The sequence below is a fragment of the Ictidomys tridecemlineatus genome, chromosome 9, assembly GCF_052094955.1.
Source record: "Ictidomys tridecemlineatus isolate mIctTri1 chromosome 9, mIctTri1.hap1, whole genome shotgun sequence".
Classification (NCBI taxonomy): Eukaryota; Metazoa; Chordata; class Mammalia; order Rodentia; family Sciuridae; genus Ictidomys; species Ictidomys tridecemlineatus.
In genome coordinates this window covers 116,587,312-116,605,730 of record NC_135485.1, presented here as the reverse complement: position 1 = coordinate 116,605,730, position 18,419 = coordinate 116,587,312, and the positions used below count along the sequence as shown (strand labels likewise).

Below are 18,419 nucleotides of genomic sequence, written 5' to 3'. Positions count from 1 at the left end.
CTCCCAATTATGGATCAGTGTCCACATATCAGAGAGAACATTTGGCCTTTGGTTTGTTGGATTGGCTTATTTTACTTAGCACGATATTCTCCAACTCCATTAATTTACCTACAAATGGAGTAGCTTTTATTTTTTTATTTTATCATTGATTTCTAATTTCATTTCATTATGATCTGATAGAATGAAGGGTCTGCTTTTTTTGTATTTGCCAAGAATTGCTTTCTGGCATAATACATGGTCTCTTTTAGAGAAGGATCCCATGTGCTGCTGAGAAGAAAGTATATTTGCTTATTGATGGATGAAATATTCTATATATGTCAATTAAGTATAAGTTATTGATTCTGTTATGGAGTTTTATAGTTTCTTTGTTCAGCTATTGTTTGGAAGATCTATCCAGTGGTGAAAGAGGTGTGTTAAAGTCACTCAGAATTATTGTGTTGTGGTCTATTTGACTCTTGAACTTGCAAAGAGTTTGTTGAACATGGATGCTCCATTGTTTGGGGCATATATATTTATAATTGTTATGTCTTGTTGATGTATGGTTCCCTTGAGCAGTATGAAATGTCCTTCTTTGTCCCTTTTGATTAACTTTAGCTTGACTTTATACCAAAAGTCTGCTTTATTTAATATGAGTATGGAAACCCCTGCTTGTTTCAGAAGTCCATGTGAGTGGTCTGTTTTCTCCCAACCTTTCATCTTCACTTTGTGGATGTCTTTTCCTATGAGATGAGTCTCTTGAAGGCAGCATATTGTTGGGTCTTTTATTTTAATTCAAACTTGCCAGTCTGTGTCTTTTAATTGGTGAGTTTAGGCCATTAACATTCAGAATTATTATTGAGACATGATTTGTATTCCTGGTCATTTTTGTTTATTTTTGGAATTTAACTTGACTTGTTTTCTCTTTGATTAGTTTTCCCTTTAGTGTAATACTCCCCTCTTCTGATTTTCATTCTTGTTTTTCATTTCCTCCTCATGCAGTATTTTGCTGAGGATGTTCCGTAGTGCAGGCTTTCTAGTTGTAAGTTCTTTTAAGTTTTGTTTATCATGGAAAGTTTTTATTTCATCATCAAATCTAAAGCTTAATTTTGCTGGATATGAGAGTCTTGGTTGGCATCTATTTTCTTCCAGGGCTTTAAAATAATGTTTCTGTCACCACTGCTTCTGCCTTTGTTCAGGTGTCACCTGCTCTATTAAGGTAGCTCCCCAAATGCTTTTGGTATTTCTTCCATAGTACCATGATAATTGTTAAAAAGCACAGAATTTTTCATGTTGAAATCTTATATAATGAGCCTAAAGGGCTTCCCAGGCTTAGTGAGTAAAAAGGGAAGCTATCACTCTTTACACACAATTATACCAAAAGTTCACAATTATACCAAATGGATTACTGCTTGGGCACACCTTTGCCTGGGCCTCCCCTTTGTTAGAATCTTTACCTCATTGTTTCCACCTTCTTCCCCACTCCACCCATCCACCTGTGAAAACCACGTACTTCATATTCTTTGGGGATCCTACCCATTTAGTCCTATCAGAATTAATCACTCCATATCCATACTACAAAAAAATGTAAGATTTTTCATGGGCATGAATTGTGCTATCTTCGCTTCTTCAGCATCTGCACAGCAGACAATTTAATAGGTTTTGGTTGATTTCTATGGATTCAGGATTGCATTTTTAACCTTGATTTATTTTTTACTTTAATCAAATTTTAAAATTTAATTTTATTTAGTAGAACCTCCTAGTTTTACAAAGTAGTGGTGTTTGTTCTGACAAAATCATACACGCATGGAATTCAATTTCTATCCATTTATCTGCAAGTGCCATAATTCCATTCTTCTTTATAGCTGAGTAATACTCCATTGTGCATGTATACCACAATTTCTTAATCCATTCATTTGTCAAAGGACTTTGTTGATTCCATAGTTTAGCTATTGTGAATTGTGCTGTTATAAACTTTGCTGTGACTGTTATCACTATAGTGTGCTGATTTTAGTTCTTTTGGGAAGTATCAAGGAGTGGGATAACTGGTCATATGGTGGTTCCATTCCTACCTTTTGAGGGAACTTTGTACTACTTTCCAGAGTAGTTGTACTAGTCTGCAGTCCCACCAACAATGTACAAATGTACCTTTACCCCCATATCCTTGTCAGCACTGTATCATTATTTGTATTCTTTTTTTTAAAAAAATATTTATTTTTTAGTTATAGGTAGATACGATATATTTTATTTTTATGTGGTGCTGAGGATAGAACGCAGTGCTTCACTCATGGTAGGCGAATGCTCTACCTCTGATCCACAACCTCAGCCCTCATTATTTGTATTCTTGATTTGTTGCCATTCTGATTTGACTGAGAGAAAATTTTAGTGTAGTTTTGATTTGTATTTCCTTGATTGCTAGAGATGTTGTACATTTTTTCATATATTTGTTGGCCATTTGTATTTCTTCTTTTGAGAAGTTTCTATTTAGTTAGTTCTTTTGCCCATTTATTGAAATTGGGTTATTTATTTTTGGTGTTAAGTTTTTTGAGTTCTTCATATATTCTAGATGTTAATCCCCTGTAGGAAGAGTAATTGGCCAAGATTTACTCCCATCCTAGAGGCAACATTTCTCTTTGTAGCTCACTGTCCAGAATGTATTCATATGGCTAGCTCAGGGTCCTGGGACATGGAATCTATTATTTTGCAATGTTGTGGACCCTGTTTAAGAGCAAAACAAAACACAAAGCCAATATGAAAATAAGTTTCTAACAAGAAAGGAAAGAATGGACAGTGGAGTAGCCAACCAGCAGTCTCGATTGTATACATTGACTTTATTTTCCCCTCTCATTCTGTGGCATGTTAATTATTTCTGTTAGATCATTCTTTTCCTCTGCTCTTGCTCACACTCTTCAGCTCAGCCACACTCCCTCGGGTCTTCTATCACCTGTAATTCCTATTTGTCTTACCAAAAGTTGACTCAAATTCTGATATTTTCATAGTGTATGTCAGGCAAGATATATGTTAAAGACTTTAAGAAATGCTGGGAGAGAGTTTCAAATAAGTCAGAGAAAATTAGGAAACATACCAACAAAGGGCTGGGTGCTGAAGCGCATGCCTGTAATCCCAGCAACTCAGGAGGCTGAAGCAGATGGTTTGCAAGTTTGGGCTCCTCTCAGCAATTTATCAAGGCCCTGACTCAAAGTAAAAAATAAGGAGTGCTGGTGATGAAGCTCAGTGGTAAAGCATCCCTGGGTTCAATCTTAGTACCAAAAAACAAAGTCAACTCGGCTTGACTATAGAGTTGATGATAAGAAACAGAAAGTTTAATTGCACTGGATGTAAATATATCCCATTTTAAATTTGAAATCAGATAGGTCTATACATTAAAGGAGTTGAGTGAAACATGTAAAAAAGAGAAAATGGGATATACTGGGTATTGGTTGTACCTCCTGCTTTAGTATGAAATGTCTTTATCCTGGAAAGCTAGCATGATTTTCAGCATAATTTAAATCCCTTGTTCCACTTTGAAATCGTATTCTGACGTGATAACCTGCTGCACAGAGCAAAACTGTTCTCTAGAGAGGGAGTTCAATTGCTGGATCAAGTTGGGAATTTGGTTGCTATAACTACAGCATCACAGATGTGCTATACAATAAATATAGGCTTTTGTGGGTCTTTGGAGCACTGGCGTTTTGTAGTGTCTTAACAAAGTAAGTACCCTTAAAGAGAAGGACTTGAGTTTTGTGTGTGTGGTTTATGCAATATCCAGGTCATCTGATGCTGAAAGTCTTCAGTCAGGGAATTGTCACATATGATCCTTGGTATAAATAAGTGTGTGATAATTCATCCTGGAAGTCCTAATTTACAGGGGTGTTTGGATTTCTCTTACAGAAATAAGTGTTATTATATTTCATCAAAGTCTTAAAGTCTGGTATTTGTCAATGAAATCCAATATTATTTTTCTCCAGTAAGTGTTAGAATTCTTATCGACTGCTGTGTGCAAAGGAACTCACAATCCTTGTTTGCACCACAGTTAATTTTGGAGGAGGGGTAGAGGGATGGGTGAATCACTGTTTTACCTGTATAAATTTAAGGTATGTCTTAAAAATATTAATGTTTAGCAATTAAATTTGTTTTGAAGGAAGCATACTTTCTGTATTGGGGACAGTAACAGGAAATAGTGAGTTAAGGATATTTTTTAAAGACAGATTGATACATGAAGCAAACTATACTCCAGGAAATTGGAATATCTTTATTAAAATAAAAATTTCCAATTAATCATAGTTCTGGGGACCTGTATTTTATTTTATCATGAGTTGAATTATGTACGTATCTTAAAGATAACAAAATTATGATTGAATGTTAGAGAAAAAGACTTTTTATATTCAGTTTTTTTTCATTGTATTGTAGATTGTTTAAAAGCACTAGTTGAAATAAATGAAATGAAGAAATACCTTAGATATGTATATCATTTTTTTGGGGGGGGTGAGAGTTTAAATATACAGGTCTTAAAACTGTACTTAATATTTATCACTGATTAGAATATAAAACTGTAAGTTCAGAATATTAACATTATTTCCTTAGATGCTTCTTAGCTTTTGCTAATACATATAGGAGTTACTTTTTTTGTATTTTTGTGATTAAATATAAAAATAGAATTTCTGGTATTGAACATTCACGTAATGTTACATAAGCTACTTGCATGTTTCCTAGCTATAAACTGGTTAGTGTATTAGTGTCTAACTTCATTAAGATAACTGGTGTATTTCATAAACATTTTCAACTAATAAAAAATTAGAACAGTGGTCAAAATATTACTTTCCTGTGTTTTCAAATATTATTATTACTTTTTTATGGTTCATTAAGGTGAATTTAGAGTATAGTCATTATGTAGTCTTAATTCTATTTACAAATAGTAAAACCCCAAAGTAAGATTATTTCATTTCATTAGTTTAAATCATATGTATTCTAGGTTAGAATATATACATATTCCAGAAAAAAGTAAATTTACATAATGAGACTTACATTAGTGTTTTCTTGTTTTTCTTCCCTTGATGATTGTATAAGTCAATAATAATAATTCAGAATCTTAAGATTTAGTTTACTACTTTGTCTCCTGATCTTGAATTTTAAAATATAGTTTTGAAAACATAGACTTAAGATTTGTCCTCAAATAAAGTTTTTCAGGTTTCATAGCCACTGTACCATTTAAGTGAACTTTCAAAAACTTTTATGTGTAGTTAATTTGATTAATGGATGCATCATTGTGGCTAAAACAGTTTTTAAAAAATCATTGATTATGTCAGGATGTAAAGTAATTATAGTCTTTCAAATATAGTAGAGAAGAGCTTACCTGATTACCACTCAGGCTCATGAAGTATGAATTTGCCTGTGATACATAGCTTAGAAAAGATGTTAGAGTCTTTGTATTTGACAATAAAGATGGCTAGAAGGTTATTTGGGGCATATATGAAGATTATATTGAAGGTAATTGCCTAGAATAGAGGTTTCCAAACCATTCAAGTTCCTGGATTCATGTGACATAACAGGGGCTGAATACTAAGTCCCAGGCCATAGGAATTTTTTTATTTCCTCCAGGGTTTGAAGCTTAGACTCTTTCACATTAAATGCTTGCAAACAGGTGGTCCATCAGATTTGAATTTAGAGGCTGGCCTAATGACTTTCAATCACATGAGTAACCATTAAAGGTAGATCAGTAGAATGAGAGGATTCATGGAGTATTGGGTTAAATTGAGACCAGAGGTAGGAGCCTTATTTCAACGGTTTTGATGTGTTAAGCACCCAATATTGTCATTAGAATAGAATATTGGTGGGTCACATGGAAGAGTAATTTAGGGATAGAAACTGATGGAATTTATTGACTGAAGTTTGTAGACAAGGAAGAAGAAGCCAGGCATGATTCCACTGCTTTGAATTTGGATGTCTATAGCGTGATGCTGCCTTTGACAACTGTAATCAAATAAAAAGGATGAATATCAGTTTGAAATGAAGAGACTTGATTTTAGGCATGTTGGGTTACATTCACTGATAAAACAGATGGGAACTCTACAGACCTAAAGGGATAATTTGGGATTGGAGACACCTGAAAAAGATTGGCCATATGTGGGTAGGTAGATAGGGGGTTAGATAAATCGGGAGAATATAGATGAAAAAAAAAAAAGATGGTTATAGCTGTGTTGAAAGGTAATAGAATAGACTCAGACAACTTTGAAGTTTTGCTTTATTGCCCATTCTTGGATAAATACCTAGGAGTGGAATTGATGGGTTATATGTAAGTGTGTGTTTAACCATTTTACGAATGGCCAGTTGCACTGTTTTCCATATATTTTGCACTCATAATAATAGTTTATGAGATTTCTGGTTGCTTCACATCTTGTCCAACAAAGTATTGTCAGTTTTCATGTTAGTCATTCTAGTAGGTCAATGGCCATATTCTGTGATTTTTATTTTGCATTTCTACTATTTTATTTTGCAAGACTACTGTGTTGAGGTGTTTTTTTTTTTTTTTTTTTTTTTTTTTTGGTGGTATTGGAAATTGAACACAGTGCCTTGTGCATGCTAGGCAAGTACTTTACTACTACTGAGCTACATCCCCATGTGCTCATTGACCATTCATTTATCTTCTTTGGTGAAACATTAGTTCAAATCTTATACCCATTAAAAAAAGTTGGATTATCTATCTTATTTTTGAGTTGTTAAGCATTCTTTTTTAAAATAGTTTTTTAAAGTTTTTGATGGACCTTTATTTTATTCATTTGTTTATATGTGGTGCAGAGAATCAAACCCAGTGCCTCACACATGTGAGGCAAGCACTCTACCACTGAGCCACAAACCCAGCCCTGTTAAGCATTCTTTATGTATTCTGGGTACAATTCATTTGTTTAATATATTTTGCAAATTTTTTATCCCAATCTGTGCTTTGCCTTTTTCTTAACTATGTCTTTCTGTATTGTCAAAGTTTTCACTCATAGTTTGTATTTTCATGCCCTATTTTTTTTAAAAAATCTCCTTTTAATCTGAGGTCATAAAATTTTTCTTATATTTTTTCTTCTAGAAATTTAATAGTTTTAGCTCTTCCAATGTAGGCCTGAGATCCATTTTTTACTTTAACTTTTCTGAGTGTTATGAAGTTTCCTATTCTGCATGTGATAGTCAGTAGTCCTAGAACAACTCATTGAAAAGAACATTTATTTATCCATTGAATTGCCTTGACACATTTGTTAAAAATCAGTGTTATTTTTTTGGGGGTGGGGAGTACTAGGGATTGAATGCAGGACTGCTTATCACTGAGCCACATCCTCAGTCCTTTTAAAAATATTTTATTTAGAGACAGGATCTTGCTGAGTTGCTTAGGGCCTCACTAAGTTGCTGAGGCTGCCTTTGAACTTGTGATCCTCTTGCCTCAGTCTCCTGAGCTGCTGAGATTACAGGCATACACCACTGTGCCTGACCTAATGTAAAAATAGTTACATAAAATATTTAACTATAAAAATGCTTGTTTAGATCTATTTCTGAAATCTTTCTTCTGTTACTCTACATATCAATTATTTTTTATTTTTAGTTATACATGACAGTAGATTATATTTTGGTAGAATATACATACATAAAGTATAACTTATTCTGTTAGCTTCCCACTCTTATGATTGTACATGATGTGGAGTTACCCTGGTCATGTATACAAGGGTAGCAAAGTTATTACCTATTAAGTCTACTGTCTTTTTCTATTCCCCTCCTCTTCCCTTCCCTTTGTTTTACTTTGTCTAGTCCAATCTATTTCTATTATTCCCCTCCCTAACCTCCTTGTTTTGGGATTACATCCACAAAGCAGAGACAACATTTGGCCACTTGGGGGGTGCATTGGCTTATTCACTTAGCATTGTAGTGTCCAGTTCCATCCATTTACAGGCAAATGCCGTAATCCCATTCTTCTTTATGGCTGAGTAATATTCCACTGTGTATACATACCACATTTCATTATCCATTCATTTGTTGAAGGACAACTAGGTTTTTTCCATAGCTTGGCTATTGTGAGTTGAGCTACTATAAACAAGGATGTGGCTGCATCATTGTATTATGCTGTTTTTAGGTCCTTTGACTATAGACCAAGGAGTGGGAGAACTCTGTCAAATGGTAGTTCCATTCCAACTTTTCTAAGCAATCCCCATACTGCTTTCCATAGTAGGTTGCAGTAATTTGCAGTCCCAGCAATATACATATCAGTTTTTACACCAATACGTACTGTCTTCATTTGTGTAGCTTAAGAGTACTTTTTGAAATCATATACATAAGTTCCAACTTTGTTCTTTATCAAAATTGTTTATCTTCTGTATCTTTGTTTTCCATATAACTTTAAAGTTAGATTGTTGGTGTCAAGAATGCTTGTTAGGATTTAATTGGAATTGTGCTAAAGCTTAATATGAATTTGGAAAGAATACTATCTTAACGATATTAGCTTTTCAAATCATATACCATGAACATGGTATATCTCTTCATTTAAGTCTTTAAGAATTTCTCTTTGAAAGGCTGAGGTTTTTTGGGTAGATTTTTTTTGTATCTAGCCCGTGCACATCCTTTATTACTTTATTCCTAAACTATTTTTTGATGATAAATAATAGGGCTTTACTACTGTGATCTGTAAGGAAAGCTCTAAAACAGGTTAAATATTATTACTAGTGTTACTTTTGGGAAGAATTAGAAGGAGCAATCATTTATCTACAACACATTTGATTACTGTGGATAAACTAATAGACATTTTATTGTTTGAGATATTATTATTATTAAGAACTTATTCATGTGTGTGAATTTATGCTTTTCCTTTCTTGGAAGTATGTTTTTTCAGTGTTCAGTAAGTATAAAATATACTAGTCAAATGACCTGAATTTCTGTTTAGGTTTTATCTTTAAAATAAAACATGTCTACTATATATATATATATATATATATATATATATATATATGTAGAAGTTTTGGTTCTTCCTTTTTTTTAAAAAAAATATATATTTTTAGTTGTCTGTACCTTTATTTTATATGCAGTGCCGAGAATTGAACACAGTGCCACACACATGCTAGGCAAGCGCTCTACCACTAAGCTACAACCCCAGTCCTGCTTGATTATTTCTTAATAATGCATTTGTTAATTTTGCTTCTCTAATGAATTTTATAAAAACTAGGTCATTTGTAGGCAACATACTGGAGCCAAACCTTCTTGTCTATTCAACTCATACATGGTCAGCTTTGCACAATGCAATGATGAACATTTAACAGAGGCATTTTGGATAAGGCATGTGTCTACATGCTGAAGGGAAAATCTGTTATGGACCATAACTTTTGTATAAACTGTCCAGCTGCCATCTGTGTTCAAAGCACTGCGATCAGCAGAGACCTGTTTGTGCCACTGTGTAGACTGATAGCAGCAGATCAATTTAGCTGAGCTGTTCTCTAGTAGTTCAGTCATGAGGACATAGACATTACCAAAGTGTAGTCCTCGCACCCACTGTCCTTTGCTGGTTTAGTTTGTGGCAAGAGGGAAAGACTGTTTGCTCTCTTCACCCTAGTACAGCTGAGGTAAGAGCCACCTTTTTTTCTTTTGAGGGGAAAGCAGGAGCAAAAGCAGTCTCTTTCAACTTTTCCCTTGCTGTGTTGATTTAAATTTATGCTAGTGTGTACCACAATAATCCCTCAGGCCAGGTATACAATTCAGCATCTTTGTTGGTGGAGAGCAACCAGTTTCTAGCACAGCTTTGGTAAAATTTAACAACAGAACTGCATTGTGAACACATCTAAGCATTTGACCTTGAAGACTCATAGGACAGCAGACATTGCAGATTTTCCTACTTGTCCTTGACTTACAAGAGAGTAGATAATGAATTAATAGAAATTGATAAAGAGTGTCTGTCAGGCAGCTGCTGAGGTCATGAGACTGGTATGCGGAAAGAGTGCCCATACAACATGCGTAACACATAATGCAGCCAGGAGGGGTGGGTGGGTCATCGAAGCAGGAAATTAGCCGTCAGAAGGAATGTTGGCTCTCTACAAGCTTCAGCAGCATGGACTCACCAGGAGAAAACACACGGGGAAATGGGGAGTGCTCAGTGCTGCAGAGAAGAGAGCTCCTGTAGAAGGTGGCAGCACTGTCGCTGTTACTGTTGCTTCAAAGATATTGAAGACAGTGCAGGTTAGATTTTTTTTTTTAAAGAAACTAAAATGCTAATAGTGTAAATGTCAACTGTATGGTACTTCTGTTAATTAAATAGACAACAAACTATTAAGAAATGAACTAGAGGCGGGGGAAATGCAGCTACGAGGCCTTGCTTGTCATATCTTTTTCTTGTGATCTATTTTTATAAGTAAAGGTTAAATGTGGAGATTCACTTCGTAGAGGAGCAAAGCTCTGTTAATATGTGCTTGGTGATGATTGTTGGGATATTTCTTAGTGAACCTTGAAAGGAATTTAGAGATGCTTAAGTGTGTGTCCAATTTTCCAAATACTTCTGAAATATTAGCTGGTTAAAGTCTATTCTTTAGAAAAAGTTGTAATTTACATTCATACATGTAATTTGTATGTATACTTGTTATGTATATGATTTTTGTTTTGAAAAGCTGTTTTTTTTTAAACTGAGTGAAGCAAAAGTATTTTAAAAGATTAAATGTATTTTTATGACAAGTCTTTTAACCTACGTTTCTTTTATACCTCTATTAAAATTTATTCTTGTCTATCTTGCTTTTGAGAATGGAACTGACAGCATCAGCAGTTACTTGTTAAGAATATTTTTTCCCCCGATTTAATTGCTACTGTGTTTTCCAAAGATAATGGTATGGGGATTTTTTTTCTAAGTCCTAAGCATATTTGTTTGATCTTGGTTTAGGAACATTTGTCCAGTCATTTACTTAGATTTTTAAGATTTCTTGAAATGAAGATGTAAAAAATTGATATCTCAGAGTATCACACTTTTAACCATTTTGTGAATTTGGATCACCCACCACTATAATCTCAGCATGATTGTTGTGTACTCTCTTGCTTTCTGTAGCCAGACGTAAATAAGTTTACATTCCAGTTCTGAGAAGTTGCATTCCACTGAGTAGTTCTGAAATACAACAAAAACATAGGGACATTAGGGCTTCTGTGCCGAGTGCCTGCCTTTCATGGAAAACTCAACACCCATCGAAAATGCTCTTGACTGCTTAGGTGGGGAAAATGTGGTTACAGAAACAATTGGCCATACAGCACCTACAACACCCAGCCCAGCGTTTCATTACTTAAGGGTATTTGTGAAAATTAGGTGAAATGTAATATTCTCAAACATTTGTGCTTTCTGGTTATGGGTCTTGAACTTGAAGGCAAGTTTAGCAGGCTAATAAAAATCTTTCCCATTTTACTTAATGTGGAAGCTAATTAGTCATTGTTGGTTTGCATATTTCTGGGTACTACAAATCATGCCATTTTCATCTGTAAAAATATTTAATTTACTGGCTAACCTACTTATTTTGCTGGGAGTGGTCTTTTTATAAATCCTTTGCTGGTAGGCTTAATTATCATTGTTTTTTTTTTTTTTTGATGTGACATAGAGCCAATAGATTGACAAATATGAATCTGCAGCCCTTGTAGTTGTCATGTTATTGTTGTTAGAAAGAAGATGATAAGGATGTTCTGAAATTACATTGAGATTGAATAGTTTTGAACCAAGTGGTATGCTGTATTTTACAGCAAACAATTTAGAGGGGTTTAAAATAGACTATAGCAGTTAGATTTTCAAATTGTGTAGAACCAGAAGACTACAGACATTCTTAAAAACTCACCATATATGTTTCCTCTTCACCAACCCTCTTCTGACTTTATGGCTAACAGCTTTTCAACATTCAGGCCAACTCTCTGATAACTATTACCTTCATCTTTTTTTTTTTTTTTTGCTTTTGAAATGTATATATCGATTTATATTTGTGTCTTATGTACACATACATGTGTGTGTTCACACAGACTGAAACTACTAGAAGAGTGAGATGATTTTTTAATTCAAAGTTAAAAAATAAACTGTTTAAATATTAAGGTATTTAACATTTTAAGATAACTTTGTTTATCTCAGTATGTAGTATTATGAGTGCTATTTCAAAGAAGCAGATGTCCTACTAACTAGTTGAAGCTCTGTTACAGCTGCCTGAAGAGGCTTTGACTGTACAGATTGGACATTCAAATCTTTAACTGTGACAGGGTAACCCTAAAGCCCTTGATGGTCGTTGTGTGGTTTTGCTGAATTTGAATTACTTTCTGAATTACAAATGCTGATTTGTCTTTTTCACTCAACTAGCTAGTAAGTGAGCCTAGCCATTGAGAGTTCACCTCTTAGTGAAGTTCAGTTCGCAACTTGTCATTGGATTACAGCTGTTTGCGTGCTCATCTTGTAAATGCAAACCACTTAAGAGTGGGACCTGAATTTATTTATTTATTTATGTAAACTGTATTGATTATAGGGTTTGTGTTGGTAACATTGACTCTGTGTTATTATATGTCCAATGAACATTTGGAAAAGAAACAAGCGGCAAAGTAATATATATGTAAGAAATAAAATATGAAAGAGCGAGAGTGAGTGAGCGAGACACCAACTGACCTTAATATGTGACCATAAATAAAGAAAAAATGAGGTAAATTCCGGGTGAAAGACAAATGTAGGTATACTTGACTTTTCTGAACACTCATTTAAAATACTTGTGATATTTTTTATCTCTTGTGCTGCTTCTTTCCCCCACAAGCTCTATCATTTCATTGCTAAATGACCATAGAAATGAGATTGTTTCGGGGTTTATTAGTGGTATAGTTTACCAAGCTTAACTCTTCCTTAGTCCTTAAGGTTTGTTATTTGTTCATAGTGCAAACCTTTTTGTCCTACTTTTTCATACTCAAGTCCTAAAGTCTTGCTAAGGAATCCAAAGCCATTAAAACAAATATCCTCTTGACAGTTATCTCTAATAAGATTTATTTATTTTTATTGTGGCAAAATATATGAAACATAAAATATATTATTTTAACCCTTAAAAATGTACAATTACATGTAGTCTGTGATTCATTGGCGTCAATTACATTCAAACTGTGTGAACCCAGCAACGATACCTGCTTCCTGAACTTTTTTAGTAACTCCAAACAGAAGCTCTAACCATGAAGCATTCCCACCAACTCCCAGTCTTTGGTAGCTTTTCATCTACTTTCTTTCTAGATTTTTTTTTTTTTAAAGAGGGAGAGAGAGAAAATTTTTTAATATTTATTTTTTAGTTCTCGGCGGACACAACATCTTTGTTTGTATGTGGTGCTGAGGATTGAACCCGGGCTGCACGCATGCCAGGCGAGCGCGCTACCGCTAAGCCACATCCCCAGCTCCATCTTTCTAGATATTTTATGTAACTGGAATCACATGGTACTTTTGTGATTGGCTGGTTGGCCTTAGTGTAATGTTTTCAAGGTTCATCCATGTTGTTGCATTTGTCAGTTTCCCCATTCCTTTTTAAGGCTGAATAATAATCCACTGTGTGTATATCACACTTGGTTTATGCATTCGTCGTTGTTAGATGCTTGGGTTGTTTCTGTGTACCAGGATTTTTGTGAATAATGTTGTGGTGTACATGGGTGTTTGAGTCGCTGTTTTCAGTTCTTTTGTATATTTATCTGGGAGAAGAATTGCTGGGTCATATGACAGTTCTATGTTTAGCTTGCTGAGGATATGCCAGACTGTTTTCCATGGTGGCTATGTGCTGTTTTGCATGCCCATCGGCAAAGTGCAAGTTCAAAGTTTCCTATCTTTTTTCTTTCTCTACCTCCCCACCCCCCACCCTTGTTCTTTCTTTCTGAATTATAACCATCCTAGTTTCTCATTCTTCATTGCATGTGTGAGATGGGATTATTTTTGCTTTTGACTTGTGTTACCCGAATAACTAAGGAGCAGCTTTGCATGTGCTTGGCCTGTTGTGTATCTTCTTTGGCAAAGTATCTATTTAAATCCTTTGTCTTCTTTGCACGTGTGCGTGTATTGCTGGAGGCTGAGCCCAGGATCTTGCGCATGTTAGGCATGTGTTCTATTATTGAAACACATTCCCAGCCTCCTTTGCCACTTTTAAGTTGGATTGTCTTTTTGTTGTTCTATTTAGGAATTATCAAGTATTCTGGAGATTAAGTCCTTATCAGATATATGATTTGCAGATATTTTCTCCTGTTCTGTAGGTTGTCAGTTTCTTGATAATGTCTTTTGGTGCACAGAGGCTTTTTCTTTTTTCTTTCTTTTTTTTCTTTTGATGCAATCCAAAGTGTCAGGTTTTTTTTTTTTTCTTTTGCTTTTCATGTTTTTGCTGTACATCTAAGAATTCATTGTCAAATCCAAGGGCTCCTGGGTTCCATCCTCAACACCACATAAAAATAAAATAAATAAAAACAAAGGTATTGTGTACAACTAAAAGAAATTAATATTTAAAAAAATCCAAGGGCTTGAAGATTTACTCATATTTTTTGAGTTTTATGGTTTTGGCGCTTATATTTAGGCCATTGATTCCTTTGAGTTAATTTTCATGTATGGTATGAGGGAGGGGTTCAACTTCATGCTTTCTCTTGTAGAAATCCAGGCATCTCTGTACCATCTGTTGAAAAGACTGTTCTTCCTCATTGGGTAGACTTGTCAGTAATAATTGGCTGTAGATACATGAGTTTATTTCTGGACTGCAATTCTATTCTTTTGGCCTAAGTGTCTACCCTTATGCCAGAACCACATTGCTTTGATTGCTGTAGCTTTGTAGTAAGTTTTGAAATCTAGAAGTGAGTCCTTTGACGTTGTTCTTTTTCAAGATTGTTTTGGCTTATTAGTGCCCCATGGAATTCCATATGAACTTGAGGACCCAGCTTTTCTACTTGTGTAAAAAAAGTGAAAAAAAAAAGTATGGGCATTTTGATAGGGATTATGTTTATTCTATAGATCGATTTATTATAAGGTTTAATAACAAAAAAGAATGCTGCAGTTGATAGGATTGTCTACTTCTGATAGTGGCAAAAAGGAACAGAAAATGATCCCATTTAGAACAGAATTTAGTTACATGCTTTGGAATAATTCTTACCAATTTTTGATTTTTTCTTAAAAAACCAAAGAAAAAGTACATTTGTAGCTGTACTTTTAATTTAATAAGACTTTTTTTTATTGGTTATTCAAAACATTAAAAAGATTGCAGAATTACATCGGTTACACATCCACATTTTTACATAATGCCATAATAGTAACTGTTGTATTCTGCTACATTTCCTATCCTCTACTATCCCCCTTCCCCTCCCCTCCCATCTTCTCTCTCTACCCCATCTACTGTAATTAATTTCTCTCCTTATTTTTTTCCCATTCCCCTCACAACCTCTTATATGTAATTTTGTATAACAATGAGGGTCTCCTTCCATTTCCATGCAATTTCCCTTTTCTTTCCCTTTCCCTCCCACCTCATGACTCTATTTAATGTTAATCTTTTCCTCCTGCTCTCCCTCCCTGCTCTGTTCTTGGTTGCTCTCATTATATCAAAGAAGACATTTGGCATTTGTTTTTTAGGGATTGGCTAGCTTCACTTAGCATAATCTGCTCTAATGCCATCCATTTCCCTGAAAATTCCATGACTTTGTCATTTTTTAGTGCTCTGTAGTACTCCATTGATAATAAGACATTTTAAATTGTATAATTTCTAAATTTTATTAAATCATCATTTTAGAAATTTAAGCGATACCAACTTTGAGTTGCTGTTAATAAAATGGGTGAAATGTTATTCTAATTTAGTTATCTCTGGTCTTCCAGAAGGCCCCATGGATTTCCTTAATCTTTTGTTTTTCCCTTTGGGAACTTTTCTAGGAAAATACCCTATCATAATCTTAAATGGTTTTTTACAAGGATATGTATAATAGTTTTTGATTTTGATTCCATCTTTGTCATATTGAGGCTTGTCTTTAACATTTTATTGTGTAAGCAATTTACTGTGCTAATGCCTCTAGAGACTCTACCTATTTTCCAGGAATGGATTTGTTGGTGTATTTGTATAGAACTTGCCCAAAGATTTTTTTTTAAACTTAGCAAATAATTATGTTTAGTTACTTTTGTTTATGTACTTATTGTTTCAAAGAATCAAAAGTATTCTTTGGATTCAGTGAATTTCCTTGCATAGTCAATCCCTTTCCAACTTGGCTCCTGGTCTGTAAGCTAAGAGAAGTCAGAGTCTCTGTCTTCGGTTCAGGGATGGCTGTGCATTTATGACTTACACCTTGGCTCTTTTGTGGCTGCAACCTCCTTCTTGGTTCCTGGTTGTGTTTGGAAAAATAGATTTTGGCTTGCTAGAGCTGTCCTGGTACATTTGCCTTTTCCATTCAGCATATTCAAGAAATTAATATGATGGAATCTACAGTTTCTCTTGTTCACATTTTTGTGTGTGTCTGTAGACCTTGAGTCTTTCATAGTTGCAAAGAGTTTGTCAGGTTCCATTGCCCAAAAGGTCCCACTGGAATATTTTTTCATAGCACATTTTAGAGAATATAAACTTTTCATCCTTGAAGTAATAGTGTTAATGCAACCTGAGCCATGACTTCCTAGTCATAAAGTTCTTTTGAGTTAATGGCTAATTGTTATAGATTATTTACAGCCTCGTTTCTGAAGTAGGGAGTTGGTACAATAATTAGGCATAAAATAAAGGACTGCCATATAGTTTTACTTCTGTGAATATTATCACAGTTTTGATGCTAAAATTTGTAAACAAGTCCTTTCGTGTTTTTATTCTTTGTCAAGTATTATAGGGTCATTGTATGCATTATAAACACTGACTTTTTTACTACATTAGATTTTAAAAATGATAATCATTCAGTCATGTTTATAAAGTAGTATAGGCCTATAATAAAAGTAGGACAGAAAGTACTATCTCACAGTCATGCATTTTTTTTTATATCTACTTATTTACTTGTTTATTTATTTTTTGGGTGTTGGGAATTAAACCTAGGACCTCATATTTTCTGTATTCTACCATTAAATATGTGCTCTTCCATTGAGCCATACCATACTTTTAGCCCCAGTCATGTGTTTTTAGGTTTTAATATGATTTTATTTAGTAATTAACTTTAACAGAATTAAAGGCACGAGAGCATGAAATCTATTATATATTTTACTAAAACTTTGAGATTATTTTAAAATTTGTAGTGTATCAATAAATTATAAGCCATATTATAAAAAATTAAATTGCTGCTAGGTAGACTTAAAATCCAGAAACAGGTTTTTATGTGTATTATGGAACTATGGAATTTTTAGATTGCATTTAATTCTAAACTAAAAAAAAAATTTAAATTTTGGACCCTTTTAATTGTACAAGAAGCAATGTGACCAAGAAAATAGGTTTATTATATTTTACTTGGTGGAGTTTTTCTACTTTAATGCATATGTTGTGAGAGTATAAATTTGTAAATGTATATATGGATATTTTTCAAAGAATTTTTCAAATGTATTACTCTTGATTCTGGCTTTGATTTCTCATAGAAGTAATTTTTTGAGTAGGAAAGGAATTAATTGATCACCTAGTCTGATAATTTTATAAATGAATAAAATTTAGTATACAAAGTTACCAGGTGGTTTGCTAGATCCTAAATGATGGAATGAGAATGTTGGCTTTTCTGTTTTTTCCTCTTTCTGACTTTTTCATTATAATCTGGCTTTTAATACATGAAGTGTTGTGTATCTCCTTGATACAGAATAAACAAGAATTTCCACAGAAGTCACTCACAATGCCCAGTTAATTAGAAAAATTGCTTAATAAAAAGAGTCTTTTGAAAAAACTTTTTCTCTAAGTTTATTGAAAATGATTACTAAAATGTATACATAAATGTTAAATCAGATCTTAGCAACACAATTATTTTCATTGATGTTAAAACAAAACAAAACAAAACCTGTCATCCTTTTTTTCCTGGAGGGAAAGAAGAATTTTTTGAAGAATGTATGAGTGAGGGATAGGTGGTTCATTAATGGAGAAAGGAAGTCAGGACTACATAGCTGCACCAGAATTCTGTTCTTGATCCTTGTTTGCATATGCTTATGTCAGAAAGAATCTTCAGTGTTAAGGTGCGTGGAGGTCCTGTGTCTGAGTTCACTAACGTGAATATTTTAACTGTGCACAATCAGTTAAATTGCTTTCTGGTTAACAAAAAGCAGTATTGAGTATTTTTTCCTTAAAAAGTTAAGGGAAAGTTTATTTGAAAATTTAGAAAAATACACTTTTTAGGTGAAAGAAATGTTTAACTTGAGAAAGTTATAGAAGAGAATTACTTGGATTTTATATGTTTCCTGGGCATTTTAGTAATTTGTCTTTGAGGTATTTCCCATCCCTAAGGGAGTTTTCTAAAACTTCACCCAACTGAGAATGATTTGAAGAAACCTAACACAGAACACATTC

At 33.9% G+C, this 18,419-nt stretch overlaps 1 protein-coding gene across 8 annotated transcripts in view; it reads left to right on the top strand.

The window, feature by feature from the left end:
• Window positions 1-18,419, top strand: part of Rapgef2 (Rap guanine nucleotide exchange factor 2) — a 251,730-nt gene that overhangs the window by 120,857 nt on the left and 112,454 nt on the right. The window contains exon 1 of one of the 8 annotated variants that reach the window (XM_021730286.3): window positions 9,965-10,170. The exons of the other annotated variants lie outside the window; for them this stretch is intronic. The gene's annotated coding sequence lies outside the window, so the exon portion shown is untranslated. Of the gene's footprint in view, window positions 1-9,964; window positions 10,171-18,419 lie in introns of those variants that run through there. 8 annotated transcript variants of the gene reach the window in all.